At 40.0% G+C, this 15,525-nt stretch overlaps 1 pseudogene across 1 annotated transcript; it reads left to right on the top strand.

The window, feature by feature from the left end:
• The first annotated feature begins 1,451 nt into the window (after nucleotides 1–1,451).
• Nucleotides 1,452–11,851, top strand: LOC149161712 (beta-galactosidase 5-like; annotated as a pseudogene). The gene is made up of 11 exons (XR_016261448.1): nucleotides 1,452–1,513; nucleotides 1,786–1,863; nucleotides 1,961–2,027; nucleotides 2,099–2,191; nucleotides 2,359–2,502; nucleotides 8,810–8,898; nucleotides 9,136–9,241; nucleotides 9,343–9,430; nucleotides 9,823–10,233; nucleotides 11,284–11,391; nucleotides 11,516–11,851. The product of XR_016261448.1 is annotated as a beta-galactosidase 5-like (transcript).
• Nucleotides 11,852–15,525: the final 3,674 nt, after the last annotated feature.

The raw sequence follows: 15,525 nt of genomic DNA on the forward strand, positions 1-15,525 counted from the left end.
GCATTAATAGAGGCAGATGGATGACTATGAAGGACATACCTCCATATAGTATTAACATCCTCCATACAGCATAAACGTCGACTGGCATAGATTCCCTCATTCCCGCTTGCTTGGGCAGCCGAATACGAAAATTCAAAAGAGTAGGAAGGGCTCTGCCTCCGACGCGGGCATTTGCCTCAATGTTCAGGTGCTCAAACCGAACTTCTATCATTTGCATCGCAATCCCAACTCTGTGCAACCGAAAAATTGCCTCCATCATTGCAATTCCATGACATTAGTATAATTTCATCATTGCAAAAAGCTCAAACTCGACGGCAGATATTCTGCTTTACCTGTCAATCCTCTGTTTGAGCTTCGTCAAAGAACCGCTCGTTGTCCACTTCGGCCACTTGCAACACTCTCTCAATGAACCTCTTGCAAGTGTCATTGGAAAGCGTGGTGACATCCACATCGTGATATTTGAAACTCCCGATCTCTGCAACTTTGCTTAGAGCAGAGTTCCTCAACCGATCATAAGTTGGGAGCTTCTCAAGAGCAGCCCATTTGAGGGCCTCTTCATCGTCCTCTGCGTGGATGCTCCTTCTACTAAAAGACCCAGATAATGCAGTGTCTTCGCCACTCCATGTACTGCTCCCAGTTCGCCACAACCCCCCTAATTCCAAACGCACAGGCACGGCCATGACCTTGCAAGCCTCCAATCCCTTCAACAACTTCTACAAGGAAACCTAAGAAAAGAGCATTGCAGTCACTAGCATGGACAGATATTTGAACGTCCTCATCTAGCTAGAGATGGACATAATAAATATTTTTGCAAAACCCGGAATCTAAGGTCAGCGTTTACAAATTGAACGATTTTATCTGTTTTTGTCTGATTACAGCAAAATACCCTATTTTTTTTAAGGTTCGACTACGCTATTAAAGTAGAATAAGCAGAAAATGGGGAAAAATAAGTTTGGGAATGCAAGGCCTTGATTGGGCTTGAATGGACTTCTGGTGGCTCTGATGTGTCTGTGCTTAATTGTACTTGTCAATGGCTCTGGTGATGATTCAAGATGAAGGTTTGAAGGGAATCAAAATGCTTCAATCCCTTCAAGTGTTCTTGCCCCAAGAAAAGATACCGCTGATGCAAGAAAATCGATCTGGAATTTGAGAATTCTGTATGCACTACCATCTTCCCTCATTGTTTTTGTGCTTGACATTGTTTTTGCAATTTTGAGCAAGCCCAGTGTTCTTAGATATCTAAAATTAGGCCCATCCAAGCCCCAACTGATCAGGATTTCACGGCATGATTAGAAAACAGGCTTTAAGCAGTAGCATTTGACCGAGTCTACGCATATACAGAGGCGGTTGAAGAATCATAGCGCGCACCAGCACTTCGTCCAGCACCCTTTATTATTATATCGATATCCATAACCTATTTATCAAGTGGTTGCTGATTCGATTCATACCCAATGGACTCAGTTGATCTTGACCCAGTTGGCCTAGAAGTAGCAGGGGTTTCACCACCCTCAGTGTTAGGGGTAGAGGCACCAGAAGCGAAGGAGGAGAATGAAGCAGTCCCAAAGCCAGTTGACCTCATTCATTGACCCGGAGCAGCACCCAATTCAAAGGCATCACTAGCATCAAAAGAAAAGGTAATAAGGGCATAGGCAGGAACAAGGACCGTAGAGATCTATATAAGTTAGTGTTATTTTGGTCCCGCTTGGATGGTGAATATAGCGTGTTTAATGCTTTGGAGACGTAGAGCTTTCGGGTGACTAGCGTTGTGCTTTTGGTCTCATGAAGGCTCATTCGTTTGGAGGAGGCAGGACTTTATGTTCATCTTCGCATTGGCCCTTATGTTTGCGCAGAATGGAATTTCGGGTATATTTCCTTTTGACTGATTTTCTGCAAGGTCCTCTCTACTCAAATCTACCAGGTCTTTATAACATTGGACACGAATCTTTTGATATATCCGCAGAGGCTTTCCAGTTTGGTTGAAATATGTTCCTGGCATCAGTTTCAGAACAGATAATGAGCCTTTCAAGGTTGACCTCTATGAATACCCTTTTATTTCTTTTGAATACATTTTATGATTACCCGTTTGGGTATTTTACAGAATGCAATGGAAGGTTTCACAAAAAAGGTTGTCGACATGATGAAAAGTGAAGGGCTGTTTGAATCGCAAGGTGGACCAATTATTATGGCCCAGGTATACTTTGATCCCTCATGGTAAAATGTGTTAAATTTTGATTGGTAGTCAATTGCTTGATTCATTATATTTGCAGAAAAGAGTGATCCGCATGGATAGTTTGAACTTTGTATATACTCATGGTTTGATTTCCTAATATAATGACTAATGACAAAGTGTTCTTACAGGTAGAAAATGAGTATAAACCTGAAGAAATGGAGTATGGGTCTGCTGGAGTGCAATATATGAATTGGGCTGCTCAGATGGCTGTGGGAATGAATACGGGTGTACCTTGGGTTATGTGCAAACAAGATGATGCACCAGACCCTGTGGTAAGCTCTGTTATCAATGTTGGCATTATGGCTAAAGTGTTGTCCTTGATGGCAACCCATTCAGGTGGTAGTTCATTATTCTTCAAGTCAGCAGCAGAAGTTGATGATCAGCTCTCATCTTATTGAAAAATTATGAAGGACGCAGGAAGCCAGTTCAGAAGGTGCGTACCCGCAGGTACATCATGCAGAAACTGCGTCCAGGGACGCAGGCCAGCCGTTCAGGGGGTGCGTCCACCCAGTGCACACATTTCAAGGCAGAGAAAAGCACGTGGGGGTTTCTTGTGTGGTATCTAGCCGACGGTTTTGTGTTTCTATGGTGTCGGCTCGTGGTATTGTTCCATGTTTTGAGGAGGAGCTTGCCTATATAAAGCAAAGGAGATCATTTGGATTGAGTATGTCTAAGGTTGAATATCTTATGAGGTGAGATCTGGTCTAGATCTAATGAAGGCGAATCTATTAATGGACCGAGATCTCTTGGCGCATGTTCAGATCTGTGGATCTGATTGTCTGGGTTACTTCTAAAGTTTTGAAATCATCTATGCCCGGAGGGACGCAGGTGCAGTAAGGGTTCAGGTGCGTCCGGGACGCAGGAGCGAAGAGTTTCAGGTGCGCCGGACGCAGGCGCAGAAGGGTTCAGGTGCGCCGGGACGCAGGCAGTTCAGTAGACTCAGTGCGAGGGACGCAGGCTAGCAGTTTAGCAGGGTGCGTCCAGGGACTCAGGCCAGCAGTTGAGCAGGGTGAGTCCGGGACTCAGGCTAGCAGTTGAGCAGGGTGAGTCTGGACTCAGGCTAGCAGTTGAGCAGGGTGCTTCCTTCTCTTAAAATCTTTGTTTATCATTGTTGTATTCTGGGTTTGGTCCTATTATTGTTGATCTGGTTACTTCAGTTGATTGGGTGTTTCAGAAGGTTGTTTGAGCTTCAATGTTGTTGTTGGGTCCAGTATGAAAATTGGATGAAATGTGGCCTTTCAGTGTATGGGTTGTGCTTCAGTGTATCCAGTATGAAAATTGATGAAACGTGGTACTTGAAGGAGAGAAGATTGTAGGCCGGCGCCTAAGTACTAGTATCTAAGCTAGTACAAGAGCTAAAGGAAATCTTTGGAGCATTGTAGCAGGTAGTAGTCTGCGTACTAGTAAATGGATCGGCTAGTACAAGAGCAAAGGGGGTTGTAGCTCCCGTACTGGTATAAGGCTGCACCAGTACAAATATTGTAAAAGAATTTTCTTATTAAGAAGAAGATTGAGATGACTTGCAGCAGGTGGTTTTTCTCCCGCATTGGGTTTCCACCTTACATCATTGTGTTCATGTGTGTGCCTTATGTGTGATGATCTACTTTATGTTACTGCATCTGTTAACTGATAATATGGTTGATAATGTTCTAATGCACTCATTGAAGATCGATTAACTTAATCATAAGAAGTTGTGGAAGTAGCATATATGAATCTGATTATGGAAATGAAAAAGTTTTATTAATATGATAATACTGATTCACCCCCCCCTCTCAGTATTATTTCCAACAATTGGTATCAGAGCAGGTCCTTTGATAGAAGCTTGATCGCTTGAAGGAGATCCGTGGAACAATGGGAAAGAAGCTTAAGAAGAAAGCTAATAAGAAAAAGAAGTCATCTCAGAAGAACTATGACAGTGGAAGAATCGATTGGGGATTAGGCATAAGAAGCTCTTCAGATTCAGAATCAGATTCAGAGTCATTATCAGGTATGAATGTGTTATCCTCTGATATTCCAGCTATATTTCCTTGTGAAAGAGATGAAAGTGATAGCGAAACTACTGAATTTTCTCTTATGGGTGAACAAGAAAGATATCAAATAGAGGCAGAATTTAAAAGGCTGACAGACAAAATTAGAGATCAACAAGATCTATTGAACAAAAAGGAATGTGATTTCAAAGAAGAATCTACCAAACTAAGGGCACAACTAGAAGAAGGAAACAAGGTAAGAAAGCTACTCAAGGACAAGGAAGACCAATGTCAAAAATTGCAGCATGAAGTGACATCATTAAGAAAAGAAGTCAACGAAAGAAGCACAACCATCAAGAAACTCAAAGATAGATCCAGCTACTATGAAAATCTTGAAGCTACAATCCTCTCACTAAAAGGAGATCTTGAAGAATCAAAGAAGCAGAATACAGATCTGCTCCAAGCTATTGCAAAACAAGAAAACGAAGTCACCAGCTTAAAATCTCAACTGGAATGTGCCTTCCGAGTTCGTCAAATGCAGCAGGATCTGTATGAAGAACAAGAAAAAGAAATTCTCAAACTAAGGGAACAAATGGAAGAAGGAAGGAACGCTGAAGAAGTTTTGAAAGAGAAATCTCTTGAAAAGGAAGAACAGCTTCAGGTTGAGGTAAATATCTTGAAAGGTAAACTAGAAGAAAAGGATAAGCTTTTACGATTTCAAGATAGCTCTAAAGTATTGGATGATATTCTTAGTAGTCAAAGGTCCCCTGCTATAAAGACTGGTCTTGGTTTCCATGAATCTGTTGAAGGTGAATCTAGTTCACAAGGTGAGGCAAGAAACTCTAAAAGGAAATCTAAAGTGATCAACGAAGAAGTGAAAGATCAATCTCATCATCAACCAAGGAAAGAGATTCCTCAAAGAAAATCCTTTACTCCTCCTATGAATAATGTTGAATGTTATGTATGTCATAATCTTGGACATGTTGCAGCTAGATGTAGAAGAAGAAGAGTTCAAGACCGTTATGCAGAAAGGTCATCTCAATCAAGGTACTTTTATGGATATTGCTTTGCTTGCAATATGTTTGGTCACAAAGCTATTGATTGTTACAGGAGGAATATGAAACATGTAAGATGTTATGCATGTAACAAGCTTGGACATATAGCCAAGGAATGCAGGAACAAAGTTTGGGCACCATATCAAAAGGAGAAAATGTCATCATCACGCTTGAAGATATGGAGGAAAAAGGAAGTACAGTCAGAAAAGGATGGCACAGTACAATGTACAGACATACCAGAATCAGATGAAGGGAAAGTGCGCCGGGACGCAGGTACTGTAAAGGGCAGGTGCGTCCAGGACGCAGTTCAGTAACTGAAGATCTGCGTGGGGACGCAGAGCGACTGAGGATCAGGTGCGTCCCTGAAGCAAAAGGACGCGACGCGATAGTAATTTTGGGTGCGTCCCTGAGTAAAAGTACGCGGCGCGATAGTGTTTTTGGGTGCGTCCCTGCAGCAACAGGACGCAGCGCAGCAGAAGATGAAGTGCGTACCTGTCTCAAAGCATTTATTGGCTGATTCTTCTTAATATGCATGATCAGATTTAACAGATGGCACTGGTTCAGTGGGAGCATATGTCCTAAATTCATTGTTGGCATTATGGTCCTTGGTGACAATGCTTATGATTCATCTTGCTATTATGAGTTGGTCACATGATCAGATGTATGGTTGATTCTCTAATGATGCTTGCATGAAGTCTTTATTATCCTTGGCACATATATGGATGAGGTTGGCTGATTTCGTGGATGATTATTCAAAGTCGCATTGTTGGAGACATGATGATGATGAGTTACTCATATGCATTTCATGATGATGTTGACACGAGCAAGATGCATGATTTCTTTCTTGGCACAAATGGATGAGGATTGTTGGCTGGATACAGGGATGATTATTCATACATATGTTGATTGATGCTGATGCTTTTATTTGATGGCTCTTGATTCATGTAGATCTGGATGGTTATGAGTTGATGTTAACAGATACCATGGAGCAGATTATACAGTGTTGTTGTTTGTCATGATCTTTAGATGTTTGGAAGGTCGTAGCAAGACTCATGTTGTAATAGTCTATCTATTATCGTCATCTCTTCAGGTCATGTAACGGCCTATGTCCCCCCACTATGCATAGGATGAAGATGTAATGTATTTGGTTTTCATATTTCTGATGTATTCCCACTTGGTTGGATGGATGATCCTTATTGTGATGGGTGATGGATGTATGTATTTTATAGAGTCATGTTCTTCTTGTAGAACATCTTTTTGCAGACCTTGCTTACAGTCAGGGGGAGCTTGAGCATGAACAGCACTATATAGCAGAGAAGACATCTCAGCTTGTTCTCAGAAAGACCATTATCAGATTGGAGCACCATGTCATATTCAAAGGGGGAGCTCATTCAGAGACTTCAGCAGATCTGGTTTATAGTCAAAGGGAGCATGTTCTTAGGGGGAGCATACCCCTTTGCCCTTGATGTCAAAGGGGGAGAGTGATCTGGTGTTGTTGCCATCAAGTCCAAAGGGGGAGATTGTTGGCATTATGATGCATGTGTTGTACTTGATGGCAACCCCCATCATAGAAGACCATCTCACTTATATACATTCAGAAGAGATATCAGATGTAACATAATACATAGATGCAGGACAACTCAAAGGAATCAAATGGCAAGTTCTTAGTAAGCTTTGCCATCAAGTCCAAAGGGGGAGATTGTTGGCATTATGGCTAAAGTGTTGTCCTTGATGGCAACCCATTCAGGTGGTAGTTCATTATTCTTCAAGTCAGCAGCAGAAGTTGATGATCAGCTCTCATCTTATTGAAAAATTATGAAGGACGCAGGAAGCCAGTTCAGAAGGTGCGTACCCGCAGGTACATCATGCAGAAACTGCGTCCAGGGACGCAGGCCAGCCGTTCAGGGGGTGCGTCCACCCAGTGCACACATTTCAAGGCAGAGAAAAGCACGTGGGGGTTTCTTGTGTGGTATCTAGCCGACGGTTTTGTGTTTCTATGGTGTCGGCTCGTGGTATTGTTCCATGTTTTGAGGAGGAGCTTGCCTATATAAAGCAAAGGAGATCATTTGGATTGAGTATGTCTAAGGTTGAATATCTTATGAGGTGAGATCTGGTCTAGATCTAATGAAGGCGAATCTATTAATGGACCGAGATCTCTTGGCGCATGTTCAGATCTGTGGATCTGATTGTCTGGGTTACTTCTAAAGTTTTGAAATCATCTATGCCCGGAGGGACGCAGGTGCAGTAAGGGTTCAGGTGCGTCCGGGACGCAGGAGCGAAGAGTTTCAGGTGCGCTGGACGCAGGCGCAGAAGGGTTCAGGTGCGTCGGGACGCAGGCAGTTCAGTAGACTCAGTGCGAGGGACGCAGGCTAGCAGTTTAGTAGGGTGCGTCCAGGGACTCAGGCCAGCAGTTGAGCAGGGTGAGTCCGGGACTCAGGCTAGCAGTTGAGCAGGGTGAGTCCGGACTCAGGCTAGCAGTTGAGCAGGGTGCTTCCTTCTCTTAAAATCTTTGTTTATCATTGTTGTATTCTGGGTTTGGTCCTATTATTGTTGATCTGGTTACTTCAGTTGATTGGGTGTTTCAGAAGGTTGTTTGAGCTTCAATGTTGTTGTTGGGTCCAGTATGAAAATTGGATGAAATGTGGCCTTTCAGTGTATGGGTTGTGCTTCAGTGTATCCAGTATGAAAATTGATGAAACGTGGTACTTGAAGGAGAGAAGATTGTAGGCCGGCGCCTAAGTACTAGTATCTAAGCTAGTACAAGAGCTAAAGGAAATCTTTGGAGCATTGTAGCAGGTAGTAGCCTGCGTACTAGTAAATGGATCGGCTAGTACAAGAGCAAAGGGGGTTGTAGCTCCCGTACTGGTATAAGGCTGCACCAGTACAAATATTGTAAAAGAATTTTCTTATTAAGAAGAAGATTGAGATGACTTGCAGCAGGTGGTTTTTCTCCCGCATTGGGTTTCCACCTTACATCATTGTGTTCATGTGTGTGCCTTATGTGTGATGATCTAATTTATGTTACTGCATCTGTTAATTGATAATATGGTTGATAATGTTTTAATGCACTCATTGAAGATCGATTAACTTAATCATAAGAAGTTGTGGAAGTAGCATATATGAATCTGATTATGGAAATGAAAAAGTTTTATTAATATGATAATACTGATTCACCCCCCTCTCTCAGTATTATTTCCAACAATCAATACCCACTTATATGTTTATATCATAATATCTTCATCTGGGCACTTGGTGACTCCTGTCTCTCGATGAACTTGTCAAATTATAAGAAAATGTTGCACCAATTAAATCGATAGTTAGCTTTGCATATTTACTTTGTCTAAAGAGGTCTTTGACTGATTTTTGGTGCTGCAATCTCTGTTCTAATAAGTTTTAACTATTCGGAGAAGACCTGATCACATGTATTCGGGGATAGTTGCAATGTAATAGATTGTGGGGTTTTCAGGGTCCTGTTTTTCTTTTTCTTGTAATAATCCATGTAGTGATATCTGAGCTTCCACTGTTTTACCTTATTTCTTGTTTAATATTTGTAACAGGTAAACACTTGCAATGGTTTCTATTGTGACAACTTTGTACCTAACAAGCATTACAAGCCAACAATGTGGACGGAAGCCTGGAGTGGCTGGTACTGAGATTATTTTGAACTTTCTTTTAGCTGGTGGAATAACAGCTTCCATTACATCACATTCAAATTAATTTGGAAATGCGTCCTTCAATAAACTGATATGATGAAGATTCTAGGCTCTGCAGTAAAGTCTTTATTGCAACAAATTGAAAAATGCAGATATGCAGCAATGTTTATAATCAGTTGTAAATGTAATTTGAACTTATAGTATCCGAAACATTGTCTCTGATTTTCTAGGTATACTGAATTTGGAGGTGCAACTCCTCGTAGACCGGTGGAAGATCTGGCCTTTGCAGTTGCTCGCTTTTTAGTGAAGCGTGGATCTTTTGTAAACTACTACATGGTAGGATTTTCACATTAACAATTGGACTGCCCTAGCAAGTGACCTTCATATATGGAAGTTTTTACTAAATTATGTATGATTCGGATTTGTTTCTATTGCAGTACCATGGAGGAACAAATTTTGGCCGCACAGTAGGTGGGCCTTTCATTGCAACCTCCTATGACTATGATGCACCCATAGATGAATATGGTACATTATATCTTGGATGTGATATTTTCTGACAATCTTCACTTGAATTTGTATCACAGTAGTGCAGAATTGAGAGAAGTTTTTTCAGGACTTGAATGTCATCCTTGGGCAATCTATAAGGTTATCTATTTATTTGGCAAGGGAATTGAATTCTGTTGTAATGCCTTTTCTGTTCTCGGGCTCAATATAAAGCAACTGCAATAGAAAAAACATTGTCAGAAGATTAAAAAACAACAGAAAGCTTGAATTACTGTTCATTTGCTACGATGTGAATTTCTTCAAGTCTTACTTAATGCTTGCCTTTTCCTTTCAATATCCAGCCTTGTGAATAGTGAAATGGATTATGACCTTTGGAACACAACCTATTGCTTTCGACTCTTTGTCTTTGGCAAGGCTGATTAGACAGCCAAAATGGGGTCATCTTAAGGAATTACACAAAGCCATAAAGCTCTGTGAGACTGCTTTAGTTAGTGGTGATCCTGTTGTTACGTCCCTTGGGCACTTCCACCAAGTAAGACTTGTTTTCTTTGACTGCACTATACATATATATTTTCGGTGTAGACATAGAGAAGTTTCTCCTACTTTCTTAAAGGATGCTATGCAAGACAGAACTGACTTACGTGTTGTCTATTCAGGGTTATGCATATTATGCAGGAGCTGGAAATTGTGCCGCTACATTTCTTGTAAATTTTGATTCAAATAATGTTGGGAGATTCATCTTTAATGGTCAGCACTATAAAATAGCTCTGTGGTCTGTTAGCATTCTCCTTGATCGCAGAAATGTGGTTTTCAATACTGCAAAGGTGATAAGCTTGAGTTATTAGAGTTGTGATTCTATCTTTTTTTTTCTATCTTAAAGCATTACGTCTCATGCAACTTGTTAAAGTTGATGCACAAACCTGGAGTATCTGGATGTTGATCCCTTTTGTTGCAAGCTGTTTCAAGGTTATAATAACTGATTATGTGCACCAAACAATTAATTAAGTTCCCCACTGGTCTAGCTGATAGTAGACAAAAGAATGCGTATCTGATTTCTCAGATAGCAGTTGATAATAAAACAGAAAATAATCATTCTGTTTCTGTTATATTTTTTCTGATGCCTGGCTTGCATGTATATTGTAGCATGTCACATGCTCGATATTATATTAAATTATTAATAGATTGGGTATCGTTGGGATAAATTTCTCTGGAAATTGTTTGAACTGAAACTCAAGCATATGGTTATTGTAGAAATACATGGATATACATATCATGAATCAAGACAAAATGAATAATTACTTGGAACACTGAGAAAAAGCTTATTTTAAGGAGAATCTGTTCTTATACAACGTCATGCTATTCCCTTTGTCAGTTTTTCTTTCTAGTACTGATTTTTCATTGCCAAACTTATGTCTCTGCTTATCCTACAAATCCCAGTTTGTTTTCTGTGTTTACATATTTTGAAATGACATTCAAGGAGAACTATACAAACAACAAAGATCAGTAGTCAAAGGTGAAATTATGCTGTAATATTTAGGGTCATAATAACTTTACATTAGTAGGTAACTGACCAATGTTACAGCAATATCTGATTGCCTGTTACTACTTTTTAAGATAATGAACAAGGGAAAGGTGCTTTCTTGTTCTCTCATTGAGATTCTGCAGCAACTGGGTCCTACTTTCTTGAAATCTAAACAAATGAAAAATATTTCAATGGCCTTGGGATGACTTACCGGGCCTTAGAACTCTAAAAGAGTAAATAATTAATGTGCTGAATCTAAATATCTATCATAAATTCTCCGGAGAATAATCTCATCTTTGGTTTCATCATGCCTAATACATGGAATTTGTTTCTTTATACTTTATGCATGCAGGGTGGATTGAAAGGTGAATCAATGAATCTCCACACCAGTGGAGATAACACTACTAATTGGATGAAAGATGTAGCGATTCCTCAAAGACAGCCTCTAACATGGTATAAGGTACTGGTCACTAGATTTCGTATCAGCAACATATTTCTGGTTATACATGGATGGAAAAAATTGAGTAAGATAAAGATTTCCCCGACGTTTATTTGTACAAAGTCTAAATTTATCTGTTGTACAGGCCATGTTTGATGCACCAGCCAGCGAAGATCCATTAGGATTGGTTTTAAGCACCATGGGAAAAGGCCAAGCTTGGGTAAATGGGCAGAGCATTGGACGGTAATGGCCTTCATATCTTGCGGAAGGTGTCTGCTCAGTTCTGTAGCTAGGAAAAATTAGCATTCTGCGACAATAAAGGTCACACTAGTTTAAAAATTTGCAAAGATTGACTATCCTGTGTAGTTAAGACACCTAGCAGTCCAGTGCAGTATTATTTGGCCTTTACGTCCCCATCCATCCCATATACCCACTTTCTCATTCAAATCTTTTGCTTTGACAGATGGGTCATTCTACAAGGGTTCTTAGGCATACAGAAGTTCTGATTTTCAGCTAACTTTCAATGTCATTGATTAATCTAATCTTTGTGGTGCGAATTCAACAGATTCTGATGTGCTAGAAAAACCTTGGTATTTCGTTTCCACTATTCCCCCCCATCCTATAGACATAGATTTCTGTTTCAGTTTCCAATAGACATAGATTTATGTTTCAGTCTCAGCATCTATTACTGTTGAATTACACATCGCTAGTCTAACCCAATCCTACTATGGGTCCGGTCCGAGCAATTGTTATGTCTTTCCAGCGGCAAGAGGCAAGATCATCAAGCAATTGTTATTTCTTTCTTACATGTTTTGCCCTCACTCAAGGCAGGGACTTGCTGCTCAGTTGCCCTCCTTGTTTCAGATTAGTTACTGGTGGTTCTCGAAAAAGTGGTCATTTATTTGTTTAGATTTAATAGTCGGCATATATAGTTTCTGCGAAAAGGTGGATCATTTATTTGTTTAGATTTAATAGTCTGCATATATAGTTTCTGCGTATTAATTGTCGGGCAATAAACAAAGGATTTAAGACTTAAGCCAACGTACAAGAAGCTACCTATTCCATTCTTGCTACATGTAAGGTTTGCACTCCATTCCTGGCTCTACTCATGTGCTATCCCATTTTTCTTTACTTTATTGCAGAATTGCAGTCACATTTCCATTATCATAGCTTAAGGGTATGGGATGGACAATTTGCCCTTATATTGTTCCTTTTGGCTAGCTGTCTTTGTATGGTTTTGGCTCTAGACTCGAATATCGTTTATGGGTTCTAGGCATATTGATAAGTTTCTATTGCTAATGGGTTGAGGGTTTCGTTCAAATGTCTATCGTTTCTGGTTGAGAAAAAGTAATACAAACAGGTTAATAGATTGTTGAATTCATTCTTATCTTGATTTTCTTTTTGATGTTGATGAATGTAGACTTGTAGATTTTAATTTCTATATTTCAAGTGCGTGGTTATGTAAAAAAAAATTTATCACGATACAGGGACCTGTGTTGGGTATTTTTCAAAATGGGAAAAATACCAAAAACCAAATAAACAAGCACACAGAGGCAATGCTCTGTTTTTACTTTGCTCCAGGATCTTTTATGCACAGAAGACTTAAAAAAAAATTCACTCAGAGAAACAGAGTAATTCACCATAAGAAATTTCTATTCATTAAAAACCGATACAAACTTCATCCTCTTTTACTGAGAGGGATTTAACACTGTAAAACCATTTTCATATTCACTGCTGTGAAAAACAACTTACTGCTGTAACAAAAGTTTACATAAGTTTACTGCTGTAAACAAAATTCACACAGGCTTACAAAATTTCACGCTCCACCATTTCCTTTATGCAAAACCACACATGGTTTTTGCTATTCCTCTGTTTTACAATTCCTTACAAAACATTACCAAATACATTTGTGCACTGCTGTGCATTCACCCTCTGGTTCTTCACATTTTTCACACTGCTGTGTGTTCAATGCATACAACACATGGTTTTCGCTTCACCACTTCTTATTTTATTTACTCTACTGTGAATGCACACTTAAACTTCCCGTGTGCCATACATGAAACAATGGTCAACACAGTAATTAATTACATACACCTATCCCATACAGAATTTATGTAATAAGTACATACATGAAACAATGGTCAACACAGTAATTAATTACATACACCTATCCCATACAGAATTTATGTAATAAGTACATACGCCCATAACTTTTCATAAAAAACTTACGAACTCTAAGTAAAACTTTAATATTTTACCTACCACTATGACATTTCATTAAGACGTATGGTCAACCAAAACTTAGATTTACTCCACGCAACATTTAATATTTGCCGTCGGGTGAATTTCAAACATTATGCGATTTGGTTTTGGGAAGCCATCGGGTCCACTCCATCGCATCGCAACTTTACTCATGTCAAAGACTTCAACTCTATGACATTGCCGATAGCGATGTGCCAATGCGATATCGGCAATCGCTCATCGCAAACACAAGAGCTTCCTCATAACTCCTTCACTTTGACTTTGCCGATGCGATATCGGCGTTCGCTTATCGCAAAACACAAAGGCTCCTTTATAATGCCTTCACTTCATTTTGCCGATATGCCGACTTGCCGATATGCGATATCGGCCATTTCACTTCGACTTTGCCGATACGCCCGGATTATTGTCCTTAGGCTGCCGCATGCCTCAGCTGTCGCACAGTTGAAATTATACTTTCAACACTCCCCTTTAATTTCAACTGTCGGGCATTCAATCATACCCAAACACTTCCTCAAAAATTCGAAGCTTTTCTGATCCAATGGCTTTGTCAGGATGTCTGCGACCTGTTCCTGAGTGCTGCAATGTTGCAAACTGATTTCTCCATTGCTTACCAATTCTCTGATATAATGAAACCTTGTATCAATGTGTTTCGTTCTCTTATGAAACACTGAATTCTTTGACAATGCAATAGCTGAGCTATTGTCACAAAATATCACTGTCGCTTTTGCCTGCTCTTGGCCTAAGCTTCTCAACATTCTTCTCATCCACACTGCCTGACATGCTGCTGCTGTCGCTGCCACATATTCAGCCTCTGCTGTAGACAATGCTACAATGGACTGCTTCTTAGAAGCCCATGAAATGGCTCCTGAACCCATATGAAAAACATAACCGGAAGTGCTCTTCCGATCATCTACACTTCCAGCCCAATCGCTATCTGTGTAACCAATTAAATCTGAACTTTCTGAGACACTATATAATATGCCAAATATTTTGGTACCCTTGACATACCTCAAAATTCTCTTTGCTGCCTGCCAATGTGCCTCCTTTGGCCTCTCCATGAATCTGGAAATCAAACTAACAGCATACATTAAATCAGGCCTAGTTGCTGTTAAATACATAAGGCTGCCCACAATGCTTTTATACAAGCTAGGATCAAAGTCCTTGCTGCTGTCCTCTTTGCTGAGCTTTAATCCCATCACTGTGGGAGTGATTGCTGCCTTGCATTCTTCCATCTTAAATCTGCTCAAAACTTGATTTACATATCTTGCTTGAGATATAAAAATTCCTTTTTCATTTTGCTCTACTTCTATGCCTAAGAAGTATCTCAACAAACCCATGTCAGTCATTTCAAATTCATCCTTCATGACTGATTTAAAATTCTCAATAAGATAAATATCATTTCCAGTGAAAATAACATCATCTACATACAAGACAACAATTAAAATTTTACCATCCTTTTCCTTGATGTAGATTGTGGGTTCTCCTTCACATTTGTCAAATTCATTATCTAATAGATATGAATCTATCCTGCTGTACCATGCTCTTGGCGCTTGCTTCAGCCCATAAAGAGCCTTCTTCAATTTGCACACTTTGTGCTCTTCACCTTTCTTCTCATATCCGAGAGGTTGTTCAACATAAACCTCTTCTTTTAACACTCCATTTAGGAATGCTGATTTCACATCCATTTGGTAGACTTTCCATTTGTTTTGTGCTGCTATGGACAGCACTGCTCTCACGGTTTCCATTCTTGCAACCGGGGCGAAAGTCTCCTCATAATCTCTCCCATACTGCTGCTTGTACCCTTTGACAACCAGCCTTGCCTTGTGTCTTTCAATCTTGCCTTCAGCATTGCTCTTGGTCTTGTAGACCCATTTCACACCAATGACTTCTTTG

The sequence above is a fragment of the Pinus tabuliformis genome, chromosome 5_2 (genome assembly GCF_031772625.1).
Source record: "Pinus tabuliformis cultivar Carrire ecotype Pingquan chromosome 5_2, CPIR1, whole genome shotgun sequence".
NCBI lineage: Eukaryota > Viridiplantae > Streptophyta > Pinopsida > Pinales > Pinaceae > Pinus > Pinus tabuliformis.